General features: G+C 33.1%; 1 long non-coding RNA gene across 1 annotated transcript; it reads right to left on the reverse strand.

Annotated features, from left to right (window-relative positions):
• Positions 1–1,982: 1,982 nt before the first annotated feature.
• LOC124948434 lies at positions 1,983–4,654 on the reverse strand. The gene is made up of 3 exons (XR_007100720.1): positions 3,700–4,654; positions 3,531–3,613; positions 1,983–3,395 (listed from the first exon to the last, which is right to left on the reverse strand). It is a non-coding gene; the product is annotated as an uncharacterized LOC124948434 (long non-coding RNA).
• Between the last annotated feature and the right edge of the window lie 5,223 nt (positions 4,655–9,877).

The raw sequence follows: 9,877 nt of genomic DNA on the forward strand, positions 1-9,877 counted from the left end.
TCTCTTGACGTTGTCATTTATCTCTTTCCAATTTTATCTTTTATTACTGTTTGACGTTTGAAAAGTGTTTGTTTCTAATTGTTGCTCATATTCATTGGAAGATATTAATTCAAAATAAATCTTTTCTATCTTTTCAATTCATTTTGATATCAAATATTCTTACGTATCATTTGTATTTTTATTATTTTTTTTTTTTTTTTTTTTTTTTTTTTTTTTTTTTTCTTTTTTTAGAAGAGGATATCGAATTTTGGGACCTCTGGAAAATTTCACAAATAATTATTTTCATCACATCAAAAGTTACAAGTAATTTTTTTTCTCTAATCATTCGATGCCAATTACAATATGCGATTAATAAAAAATAATTTTTATAACTGTGTAACATATGTTAATTATTACGCATGATACTAATACGTAATTTATATTACTTATATTAAAGTAATCGCTTTTAAACAAAGAAAACACAATAAGAATATTGAAAAGAAATAAATCGACCTTTAAAATACAGGGAGCATGATCGCATTGGATACACGAACATCGTAACTCATGACTTCCGTTGACCATATTCCGGACGTGCATGTTCGGTCACGTCCGGTTTAGGAAGGAGCTTGGCCAAAGGCATACACGGTATAATGCTTGCTATACTACTATACCTTCTTTTGATCCTCGTTGCTTTTGGATTCAAACGGTGATTATTCTGGTATAATTTCTTTTCTGCTATATCCATTGAAAGAGGAAAGAAAAGAAAAGAAAAGAAAAGAAAAAAGAAGAGAGAAACCGAGAAAAAATATCACAATGAAAATATATTTTGAATATTGAAAAATATGAAATATTTGGTAACATGAATTAATTAATAAATATAAAATATAAATGTGTATTTCATTGTATCGATATTAATATAAGTAATAAGATCATTATAAAAATAATAATATTATATAATGATAATAATAATAATTAATGATATAACGAAAGATAAAATTTGTTGGAGAGAATATAAGAAAGGAAAAATATTTTCTTTTATTACAGATCGTCTCGACAAGGAAAAAGAAGAAAAATGGAATAGCATTCGATAGGCACATTCGTGATCTACCCTGTAGATCCGGGCTTTTGTAGATTTGTAAATATCAGAAGCTCGTCTCTACAGGTATCTTACGGATGACATGCCTCGCGACTCGAGATTGCAATTACGTCGAATCGTATGCAGATTAATTAAAAATATGAAAAATCACATGAGCCTGGACATCAATTATATTATTCGAATAATGGAATGAAATATGGATAATTGAATGAAATCAATTCTCATGATTCTTAAATTGTGACGAAACGTACTATCATATTATTATCAATTATTATTTATATAGTATAAAATCATTTGTTAAAATTGTAGTTATACTAATGTAAATAATATATTAACACATCGTTTTGTAAAATTTCATTTTAATAAATATTATAGTGATAGTGTATCATTGTTACATCATTTTTTGTACATTTATAATACATATACAATATACAAATTTCATTAGACCTAATATATTTTGATGTATATTGTTATAATTTTCCTATTTTTTGTTTTGTTTTATTTTTCAAATATTCTATATTACAAATTCTTAGTTAAAAAATGTCGTACGTAGTATTAAGTAGAAATAATAAACGTATAAAAGTGTGAGTGTATCGAGTAAAAAAACAACTATTTAATAAATTATTTAAAAAGTCTAATTTTCTATGACGTGTTAGTCAATAATTGATTAAAACATCGTCGGGAATTTTTCAATGATAAGTTTAATATAGTCATTGTTTAATCTCGCTATAATTTTATGATTTAAGTGACTAAAAATTAAGTAGATTCCTCATATATTTTATTAAAATATGTTAATTAAATTAATTCAAAAAATTATATAGTTATATCAAATATATATATATATATATATATATATATATATATATATATATATATATATATATATATATATTAATGCCATCGCGTATTAGTACTACCGGAATTATCTTGAACTCTCTAGTCAAGCAACTATCATGATCTGACGGTATAGTAGAAATCTGTACGTCGATAATTCAATAATTTCTACTTTATCTACAGTGACTAATGAAATTTCTCTCAGAGATGGCAGCATAATTATAAAAGTATTAAAATGATAAAAGTAGTTTTCTGCATTTTTAAACATAATCAATTATATTACAACATATTACAGCATATCTTATCATAAATCTATAATTGTTTCTTATATTGTTATATCGTAATCATTAGTTCTAATTAAAATTATTCTAGGGCCATTGATCAAATTGATTTATACTATAGAAATATTAAAATAAATTTCATTTCACTATGAATATATCTAATCATCGATAGAAAATGTTCATCATTAATACATGGAATAATAATAATAATAATAATGATAATACAATAATTTAAACGATCTAACGAATCAGTTTAGACTTTGCTTAACTTACGACACTTATCCTTTCAACAGATAGATCTCATTTCGCGATCTAGCCGATCGATTCGAGTTCATGAGGGCATTGATCAACGCACTACCGGCTAACACGTTCACACGTACTTAGCGCCTCGGTATGTATTCAGAAAAAGATATTCAATAGGGATAGGTGTGGATGAAAAGGTCGGTAGGCAGGCAGGATTGGATATATGGAGGCATGATGTTTGATGGTGCGATAGCATGGTGGTACCCGGGGCGACGAGGTATTATATTATTGATCGCCCCTCTCCAACTCTGTCCCCATCTGCTATAGTCCTCTCTCTATCTCTCTTCCTCTCTCTTTCTCTCTCTCTCTCTCTCTCTCTCTCTCTCTCGCTCTTTCCCTCTCTTTCTTTCTCTCACTCACGTTCTCCTGGTACTACTAGCCAGTAGTTTAACGATTTCATTCATAAGCCTTCTCATGATGCTGGTATCAAAGTTTCAATATTTCTTTAACTAAACAAGTATGAAGAATTGTCATTGGGGAGAGGGGGGAGGAAAGGAAAATTTAACAAAAATATGAAAGACATTGAAGGATTGAGAACATATATCGAACAGAATATATTTCGAATAGTTTAAAATAGAAATATAGAAATAGAGAATAATAGGAAATATGAAACACTTGCTCGGCAAGGTTTAAATCGTCATAAGGTTCTTGGATAGCAGGATATTACACTCCGTATAGTAGCTGAAACGGAAGGGGATGAAGAAGTAGGAGTAGGATGACGAAAAGAGGAGAGGAGTGGAGAGTGGGTGGTTCCTCAAGGAGACTCTTCGAAATGTCCACGAAGGGAAGATTCGTCCCACTCGTTCTCTCTCTCTCTCTCTCTCTCTTTCTCTCTCTCTTTCTCTCTCTCTCTCTCTCTCTCTTACTCGTACTTCGAAGACCCTTTTACTTCGCTTCTGGAGCTGAAATAAATGGTTATCATGGATTACTCAGAATGCTGACAGGTCATAATGGTAGATTCGTCTTAACCTAGTGGCACGTCATTGGAGAACGATATTTCTTCATCTGTCGGTCATTAACGCGCTATTATTACTTACTGAATTCACCGAACCTTCACGTCCTTTTCGCGAGATTGAAAAACATCTTGTCGTGCATTGTCGATTTGATCTATTTAAATAATCTACAAAAAAATCAATTATTTTTCATAAGATTAGTATAACTTATGATCACTTCATGCTAGTCACAGAGCATAATTTTAATAATTACCTTAAATACTTCAATTACTTATCTCCAATATTTCTCTGATCGATCAGCAAAGTTTGATCGAAATCGAAATCGATAAAAATCGAAATCGAGTAAAAAATGAAAATATTTGATTTTAATATCACGAACTTTTGTCATTGCCATTGTTGTCATCATCGTTATCAATGACCATCACCTTTGATAATGATTTTTAACATTGAACACTTGTCTTAGAACGTCATTGATGGAACCATCTAATCAGACAAACGTACGCTTTCTCAAGAATCTATCTTACCAGCTTTTCGAAATGATTCGCTACCTCTCGTTTCAATGTCTTAAGAGATCTTTTATCTTTTTCTTTCATCAGTTCTCTCTCTCTCTCTCTCTCTCTCTCTCTCTCTCTCTCTGTTTCTGTTTCTCTTTCTCTTTCTCTTTCTGTCTCTCCTTCGTTCGCTTCTCGATTCTCCATCCACTCTTCCGTTGTCTCCCTCCGTAGGATCTGGGCTCAGCTCTTCAACGTGTCACTAATACCGCGAGGATTAATGTTATGTGCCGGAGCTTACTCCCACTATTAATTTCATTGGGAGAACAATATCTTACGTGCTAGTGCTCGTATCAAATATATATGTATGTGTGTATGTGTGCGCACGCTTATTTGTGTTTGTGTTTGTGTGTGAGTACCTGCAGCATGCGAGGTACGCTGGCTCGAACTAATCTAAGCAATGATTATCTCGGACAGGCTTTTCATCTCTGTTCGCGCGCCTATCTCCATACAGAGGAACGGATAATTAAAAGTTCGAAACGCGAATACAGAAAGCAGAGCGATAGGTAATTTCTCATGCGCCTGAAAATGACGACAGTGAATCGGCGATCCTCTATCCGGCAAAAATACGGATTAGAAAATGCATACGACGTACTATGATCGTCTAATGTCTTGTCTTGATAGGATGTTTTGACGTTTCATTTATTTCCAAGAGGAAAAGAACGTGAGAATATGTGAATGAGATATCTCCACAAAAGTAATTCTCGCGTTTTATGTATGCATCTATTTAAATAGAAATAAAAGTATTATTTATATAATAATATCTATTATATCGAATGGCTTGGATAAGTTATATATATATATATATATATATATATATATATATATATATATATATATATATTTATATTTAAATTATATTTTTCTAATTGTATATAATATATATATATATATATATATATATATATATATATATATATATATATATAAATAATTCGTTTTATTGTATCAATCTAGTATTTCTCCAATTCATCATTTTAATGATTTTGGTTAATAGAGTTTGTTAATGCCACCTTATATGTACATTCTAATCGGCCAAAATTACAGGTATATAATGATACTAATCTTTTATATAAATTTCTTGGTATAATTGTCAATCTTAAATTATGTATTATTATTAAAGAAAAGAACTATGTACGTTGAATGATCAGTTTAGCTGTCGGCCAACTCGATTCGTTTTAGCGTGTGGAACCGAACAAGTTCTCCTCTCTTTTTCTTCTTTGATAATTTCAGTGCATCATAGGTTCGGAACGACTGTAATACAAAGATTACCATGCTAGCCGATAACATCCAAGCGTAGCTGACACGTTTGACTGACGACCTCTCAGACGGCGCTGCAGGAGCACGCCATCCGCGAGCCACGGAGTGATATTTATCTTCGAGTAATTAGGATTGGGGTTGAAATCACGCACACCATTTTGATCCTTCTTCTTCTTTCAGTCTTCGTTCTACGTTTGCAAACGTCTAATGCCGACAATAACGACGTACCGTCATTTATTTACTATGCATATTTTTACACATCTGTTATCTATCAAAGATTTATATTAGAATACGTAACAAGATCTTAAAAATTTTGATAATAACTAAGCGGTTATTTATTTGTCTGTAAAAAAAAAAAAAAAAAAAAAAAAAGAAAGAAAGAAAACAAAAACAAAAAACAAAAAAAAAAGAATTAAAGAAAAAAAAGAAAGAAAGAAAGAAAGAAAGAAAGAAAGAAAGAAAATAGAAATGATCCATAGGAAACGATACCGATAGATAGATTATTTTATTATTAAAATGATATAAATAGTTATGACCATTATTGTGAGATACCATTATTGTAGTATATGATTGTTCCTAATATTGAGTGAGGATGTTGCATCTTAAAGAAAAAAAAAGATGATGAACGTTCTCCGGAAACCGAAGTTTTTTCTAACTTATTCGACGTCACGTATAATAACACCATCCCGATTATTTCTCTATCTTTTTCTACCGCAATTACGTATAACTGTTTCCTTCCATCTCATATAAGATAATTCTTCTTTATTCCAATGGGTACGAATACTTCGGCTGGAAATTTTTATCTATAGGAAGTACCATGGGAGTGTCTTCTTAGAATTATTAGTTTTTTTTTTTTGCACTATTCGTCATGCTAATTATGAATATATATATATATATATATTTGTGTTTGAAAGTAAGTCTTCAATGGAAGCAGGATGCTGAGATAATAATGTATTTATAATCATATTCGACCGATATTATTTTTATATCATTAAAACGGAAGCATGAAAGGTGATAAAAAAAATTTTTCGTATTTACGAATAATTATTCGACACGATTAGCATATTTTAAAGCGAAATTAATGAGTTGGGTATTATCAAAGAAGCTTTCCATCTGGCGCATCTAATAATATGTGAATAATTATTAAAATGAAAAAGGCAAGCCCCGGAACTTCCACGGATATGCTGAAAATGCATAATTAGTAACTATAATAGAAACAAATCATCGTTCTTTAAGATCAAACATAAAGATATCTCGATTGATTTTAAAGAAACGTACAACTATACAAGAAATCTCACTTTACCAATACACGTTCACCATAGATCCAAAAATAAATCGATATCCATGAACAATCGCAAAAAGAGTTAATTGATAGTCAACAATATATTGGTACGCGTAATAAAGAAATTTTTTGAAGAGTCACGCCGATAGGATTATACCCATCGAGGTATCAGCTACAGGGAAAGCTTTACATTTCGCGGCCGGATCGAAGTACCAAAGTGGATTATAGCACTCGCGTGTGCGTTCTTGTCGGTAGGGTCGAGCGACGGCGATGATGGTAATCGTGGCTGTCTCGGTGTCGGCCACGGAGGCTGCTCTGAGCGTCGTGATCGGGAACGAAGGCAAGAGAGAGAGAAAGAGAGAGAGAAAGAGAGAGAGAGAGAAAGAGAGAGGTGGCCTCCCTCTTGGTAGTCCCGTACCAACGTCCCTATACCCTTAGTAAGGTACCCCTGGCAGCGTAGCGCTAGTCGTGACACGAGAACGTGATTAATGATGGCGACGGAGAGCCATGCACCGCTCTTTCTCCCCTTCGTCTTTTTCCTCTTCCCTCTCCTTCTCTCTCTCTCCCTCTCTCTCTCTCTATCTTTCTCTCTCTCTTTCTCTTTTACTCACGTTGCCCCCTTTTCTCTTTTACCAACCCCCGCTGTTGCTGCTGCTTCTGCTTCTGCTGCTTCTGCTGCTGTTGCTGCTGCTGCTGCTGCTGCTGCTGCTGCTGCTGCTGGTGCTGGTGCTGCTGTTACTGTCGGCGTTCCTCGTTTCTGTTACGAAGCAACTCGCACAACGCCTGCAATCCTGTTGGCTGCAGCTTTTCCTCTCTCCCTACTTTCTTCCTTTCTTCTTCCTGCCTTTCTCCCGATACGATTCCCATTGTGCCAACGTTCCCGATTATTAGAGAAGCTTCTACGTTCACTATACCTCTACTATCTTTGACTCTCCTACGCTTTACATTTCAAGGGACCGGACGGTTGGATTTTACGGATTTTAAATGAAACCGGTTTAAGGGATGGTTTTGAGATCGCTGTCATGATGCCCCATGAGTTTTCTCTTTTCTCTTTTTGGTTGGGCATTTGTGTATTAATAATTGTTATTGTAAAAATGGGACTTTATATTGGTTTGTAATCTTTAAATCGGATTTATAATTTAAATGGTTCTTTCCTTTCAATACAGAAGTAGTCTTCCCTAGAAACAAATTCGCAGATTACGATTGGATGAAGTTATCCATAAGATATATATCTCATCGGGGAAGGAATAGAAAACATTCGACGAAGGAATCGTGGATCTTTCAAATAGGATGACTTTGACTACGTCAACATACATCTGATCGATCGAAATTGGTCGTCTAACATCTTCTTTCATGTTCTTTTCAACTTTCTTCTAACTTCTAATCCATTGAGTTCCTATGCAATATATTACTTATAAAAATCGTAGTTATCGAATGTCGTATCATTATACGAATGTAATTCAATAATATTCTAAGAATATCGTATTGATATATACTAAAAAAAATTTCTCCAAAAAAATTCATTGGAAATATTGAAAACTCGTTATTTAATAGGATTCAAACGTATTATATTATAAATTTTCTATCAATTACATATACTTAAAACTAATCGAAATATTTGATAGAAAAAAAAATAAAAAAATAAAATAAATTGGTAAATCGGCCATTGGTATTCGCAGGATATCGACAGGAGGGTTAACTGGAATCAGCTGCTCCCCGCGGAAATCAACGGGGGGATGTTAGCTCGAGGCAAGCGAACGGTTCGATGAAATTTCCGGCGTATTGTCGGCCGAATCGGGTTCGCTTGGGGGTGGGATGGGTGATGGTATAGCTAGTGGTGGTAGTGGTAGTAGTAGTGGTCGAGAGGGGGGGAGGGAATGAGTAAAGGTTGAAGGAAAGGAGGAAGCGACAGAGGAACTTGGGAATGAGAACGAGGCTGATGGGATATGGGGATGGTGAGGCGTCCCTGGCGACGCGTCCCTGGCGACGCCGCGACGCTGACAACCTACACCCACTCCCTTCTTCCTGCTTTCCGTGACCTCTCTGACGCACCCTGGATTAAAAGCTTGTTTTTTGACTCTCTTTCTCTCTCTCTATCTCTCTCTCTCTCCTCTCTCTCTCTCTCTCTCTCTCTCTCTCTCTCTCTCTCTGTCTGTCTCTCTCTCTCTCTCTCTTTCTGTCTATCTATCTTTTCTCTCACTCCTTTTAATGTCGTCCAACGAGTCGCAGAGACTTTCTGATGAACGATCGTTTTCTTCGAAACGTTTATAAACGTTATATTTTCGTGCTACTCGCTCAAGAGGAAGAAGAACATCGTGCAGTGGAGTTTACTTCGATCGTTCCCTTGTTTGCGATACGGTCAATGTTCTCGTGCTACTTTCAGTCTAAACTTTTACATTTGACGTTAGTCCCTTCCGTTAAATAATTAGATATATTTTATCTGTGACATTTTAAAAGATGTTCATAGAATATAAATGTTTTTAAAATATTTTCTAAAATTATATTTCGATTTTTAGATTTATCATATTTAGATAGATATTTATAGATCTTTCATATCATATCGAAATTCTACAGAAAGTATTTCGTTTATGCTAATCCGATCTTTAGATTGAAAATTTGTTTAAAAATTTATTTATTTATTCAAAATAAATCGTTTTTGTCATATTGTTTAAATTGGAGATCATATGCTATATACATATATATATATATATATATATATATATATATATATAAGGAAATTATGTACTTATATATATATATATATATATATATATCACGAGGGAAAAAGAAATTTTTAGATTTTGATTATTCCTATAATTTGTTTCTAAGATCGAACGAGATCTTGGAAATTTTGACGCGACAGTGGAACATTAGGCGAACGTGCCATGGCAATTGACACGATAAGGATCGCCGTTCATTTCTTTTACTTCAAACACGATATTCAAGCTCATCCACGGCTTCCGACATTCTCGACATCCGAAGTAGCCTCCTAATTAATTACGAGCGTGCTAATGGTCGTTTCATGTAAACCAGGAGGTAATATAGTCAAGGTTCGCCGGTGTGATAATGACTAGATTCCCACCTGTAATTCGAGTCAGGATATTATCTTTATATTTCTTGAAATCTATCGCAAATAAATATTTTTTATCTTATATATTCAAAACGATATTATTTTTATTTTATTTATAATTAAAATAATACAACTGAAAATGCGATATTATTTTTAATATATCCTATACAAATTTTTAACTGTTATTACGTATAAAGAAACAAACATACAAGTATATATTTTAATTATACATATATACAGTTATATTTAAACATATATATATATATAT

The sequence above is a fragment of the Vespa velutina genome, chromosome 4, assembly GCF_912470025.1.
Source record: "Vespa velutina chromosome 4, iVesVel2.1, whole genome shotgun sequence".
In the NCBI taxonomy this organism is placed as follows: domain Eukaryota; kingdom Metazoa; phylum Arthropoda; class Insecta; order Hymenoptera; family Vespidae; genus Vespa; species Vespa velutina.